Genomic DNA, 4678 nt, shown 5'->3' with positions numbered 1-4678 from the left:
TTGTCAACTCAGTTGATTTTGCAATACAAACTCCATCAAGACCTCTTCTGAAAAAGATGTGCCGGTCACCTCGGCCGTATCGGCCGGCACACCTCGGAAGCAAAGGGGAATTTAACTCGCTGGCGAGTACGCGCCATTGATATATGAGACCGAATCCACTGCGGAATTTACTTCCTACTCGTCGACAGCAGAGAAAACTTTGCCATTCAAGTCCTTCGACCGGAGGGAAGGACGGAGAGGTTGGTACCTGGTACTGGCCGGATTCACACCCTTGTTGAGGTCTCAGCCGTTGTTGATTTTGTTGGCTTTTGCAGCGGTCAGACTCTGAGAGCGCCGGCTGGATGGATCCTGCGCACGGGCGCTACACGAGCAAGGCCAAGCGCCGTCGCCTGTCGCAGGCCGCGGCGTCGGGGTCAACCACCGACACCGAGGGTTCCATCGTCGCCGACGGCGCCGTCGCGGCGCCTACCTACTTTCGCATGCCTGGAATGGGTAAAGCCAAACCTGCCCTGCTGGCCAGGTTCACCGGCGCCACAGAGGAGACCAGGAGCCTATTCGTCGCGACCGCGCTCCTCGGAAGCGGCTCCTTCAAGACGAGACGCCGGACGGAGACTTCTACGTCTGCACCACCACGGAACGAGACGCGGCTCCCCTAGACGGCTAGCTCTACAGCGGGTTCGGCGGGCAGTCCCGTGTGAGTCGCATCTCGTACGACGTAGCCTTCAAGCTATTTGACCGGGCCGCTGAATATCTGGATAATCCAAAATATTGTACTCCCTCCTTCCATCTATATAGGATCTAATGCATTTTTCAAAGCTAACTTTGACCAAATATTAGAGCAATAATATATGACATGCAATTTACACAAAGCACACCGTTAAATTCGTGTATGAAAGGAGCTTTCAATGATATAATTTTCATATTGTGCATGTCATGTACTATTAATTTTGTCAATAGTCAAATGCGGTCTTAAAATACGCATTAAGCCCTATATAGATGGAAGGAGGGAGTACGTTCATATTCGAGGGAAAAATTATAGGGAAACTTTCGCTACCGGTGCGCCGGCCGAAGCGTTGCGCCGGACGCACGCGGGCCTTGCAATCGCGCGGATCGTGCGAGTACTAGGCGCTCAAAAAAAAACCCGGCGACCGAAGCACTTCTTATCCAATCGATTTTCCCCTCATCTTCTTCCGCACGACCCGGACTCCATGGGGCACCCGCAGAACCAGGCACCAGCCCCTGCCCGCACCACTGCATGCTGATTGGATCGCTGCACAGCGTTCGTCTCTGGCCGCGACTGCGGCGCCCTTCGTCATGCGCGCGACCCCTCGCCCCCATTTGCAGCTCCTCGTTCTTCTCCCGCTGAAAGCACCTTATGTCCCTAACGGTTGAAGCTTTTCCCACCAAGGTTGAAGCTTTTTTTTCCCGACGGTTGCAGCACCCGTGTGATGGATCACGCCGGTTCCAACGTCCGTCGTCGAGGTCGCAACTCCCTGCCGCCGCACCACTGGTAGCACGCGGTCACCACGGTGGTAGCAAAAAAGCAAACTGGTTGTAGCAAATCCATGGCAGCATGGTCATCCATATTGCTGATCGTCGCACCACCGCACGCCGGTCGGACTACCACATATCCAGTTGCAGCAAATTTGGCCGCAGGTGGTAGCTTTTTCCCACTACGGTTACAACAAATTCACAACCCCTCGTCGCCGGCCACACTTCGTCATCTTCCTGGATGTAGCAAAAATGGCTACTAGTTGTAGCTTTCTTCGTTCCCTATTGCAGCAAAAAACATTTGCCCGTTGCCTCGTCGTGCTGAAAAAGCTTCAACCATTGCGCGAAAAGCTTCAACCGATGTGTGAAGAAGCTTCAACCATGAAAAAAGCTTCAATGACCACGGGAAAAAAACTTCAAATCGTGAAAATAGCTTCAACCATCTTGAAAAAAGCTTCAAGCGACATGGAAAAAAGCTTCAACCGATACAGCATGCCGTCGACGGTGGGAATGGCGACACCGGGGAGTTGCAGACCGACGGCATGGCGGTGTTGCATGGCCACCGAGCTACATCCGTCGTCGGGCGGAGCTGCAACCCAGAGCAGCTGTTGCTTGGGTAGAGCAAGGGACAAGGGCGGCGACCGACGGAGAGGACGGCCGGCGAGCGCTGCGGTGCTGCTTCAAGCTCGGGGCAGGGTGTCGGCGGCGCTCGGGGGCGTTCAATTTTTCAGAGGAAAATGACTCGCGAGAAGGGACGAAGCACTGGGACAGATCTGACGGCCTTTAACCGCCTGCATCGGACGGCTGGGGTTCGACCGGCCCAACTGTTGGGCCGGCGGGCCGGCGCCTAGCGTCCCCCAAAATTATATGACGATTCAACATCCGCATTCAAGCTGAAATAAAAATGGATGTGTAAACTATCTGGATTTATAGACTCAAAAAAAATATCTGGATTTATTTTTTACAGATACAACTATATTGAAGGCTACTACTATCCCGAAACTGTTCCCTCAATATCGGATCGCCCACGCATTGCTCGACTAGGCGACACGGGCGGATTCCCATCCAATCTCAAGCGCCGCCTCCTCCACAGTACTTCTCCGGCGGCGGCGGCATGCCCTGCCTCTTTTCCTTCTTCTTCTTTGACTTCCCTGGCGGCGGCATCTCTGTCCAAGCTGCTAGTCAGATCACCATATGCTGATCTTCGACGGCCGCAGTGTGCTTGTTGCGTCCTCTCCCTGTTATCAGTTTTCATTGGCATTATTTGGATTTTCTTTTTCCTTTTCCCTCTTTTTCAAATATATGTTAACTCTTTTGAATCCATGTTGAACATTTTTCATATACACTCTGTCCACTTTCTAAGATATACTCTGAACATATTTCAAATACATGTTGAACATTTTATCTGAATACATATTGTAAATTTGTTAAATGCACATTGAATGTATTTTCATACAAGTATGAATTTTTTTAGATACACGTTGAACATTTTTTTAAATACATGTTTAAGTTTTTATGAATATAAGTTGAACATTTGCCAAATGTTGATTTAATCTTTAAATACAAGGCAAACATTTTTTAACATAATGAACATTTTCCATAAATGACATGAACGTTTAAAAAAATTATGAAACATCTTGTAAGCGTTATGAATTCTTTTTAACTGGTACCAAATATTATTCCAAATTACATGCTTTTTATATTTTATCAAGATTTAATAAAATGTTTGATCATATTTTTGTAACATATAAATGTTCTTTAAATGTGATGAACTTTTTTTAATAATATCAAAATTTTCTATACAAATTATGCAATAATTTTCATTGCATTACATAATTATTAATGCGTGGTGATATTTTTATAATTAAGTCACGTATTTTAATAAATAAATAAAAATAAGTAAGAAAAAGTAACCAAATAAATAAAAGGAATGAATGAAGCAAACCAATAGCTCCCGACTGGCCAGCCCGCTATGAACTACCTTGTGACCAGTTGTTCTTCCATCTCACTAGAACATTTTGATTCATCAATAAAGTTGTGCGTGACTCAAAAAAATCAATACAGTTGGGTGGGAATTCTCACGAAAAAATCTCACTAGAGGCAAGATAATGACGATATTCTGAATGCCAGCATAGATGAATAGTTAGCGAGCAAACGCACACCCTCACGCAATTAATTGTAGGCACTATATTCTGCCAGCCCAGTTCGGGGTTTTTAGTGCGTTTCCCCGGTTTATAGAAAAGTACTAGAACATTCCTAGATCGTTTTTTCTTTCTTTTCCTTTTGTGTTTTTCTATAAGTTTTTTCCATTTACATTTTCTTTCCTTTTTGCTTTTCTCAATTTCCTTTTTTTGTATAAAAATGTAAAAGAGAAAAAGAGAAATAACTGTCCCCCATATTTTAATTTTGAAATCCAGGGACACTTTTCAAATACATGAACATTTTAAAAAATAAGAAAACATTTTTTCAAACTTGTGATCATTTTTTTCAAATTTATCAACAGTTTTTAAAATCCGGAAACATTTTTCAAATTCGTCAATATTTTATTAAATTTGGATATTTTTTTTAATAATGAAAAAATGTTGAAACCAGACAGGAGCCACGTAGGACTCCGACACCCCCGGTCCACCCAATTCCCCCTCCCGGTCCCAATTCCTTCCACTCCGCCCTGCTCCTCCTCTCTTTGCATCTGCACCCTTCACCTCCGCCGTCGCCGCTGTACGTCTCCAGCCGCCACAGAAGCATTGCCAGACGTCCGCAACCAGCACCGATACGCCCATTCGCCTTTACGTGGTGCTTTCCACCTGGAGCCGGTTTGCATGAATTTCGTCCAGTCAGTTCAAATGCGGGTCCAAATGTATACGGATAACGTTGGACGGCCGCCTTCTGCATTCGTGTCTGCAGACTGACCCCCTGTTCACGGACGGATGTGGGAGAAAATTTGCCCTTAACAGCTCCAAACACGTGGATTGTAAAAAAACACCCAAGCATGTGAACCCTCGCAGGCACCAGTGGCACTATAGTCAACCACATGCCATCCCTTTCTCCAGCGAGGTACGGGCCTAGTCCCGACGGGATTGCTATATTAAGTCATTTCAGCTCCGTTGGGCCTCGAAGCTAAAACCGATAAGTAAAAGCTTGAAATGGCGGAATATATTCATGTATGCAAGTGTGAGATTATACTAGC

This window comes from Triticum dicoccoides, chromosome 5A (assembly GCF_002162155.2).
Source record: "Triticum dicoccoides isolate Atlit2015 ecotype Zavitan chromosome 5A, WEW_v2.0, whole genome shotgun sequence".
Lineage (NCBI taxonomy): Eukaryota > Viridiplantae > Streptophyta > Magnoliopsida > Poales > Poaceae > Triticum > Triticum dicoccoides.
Note: the sequence above shows the minus strand (reverse complement) of the source record.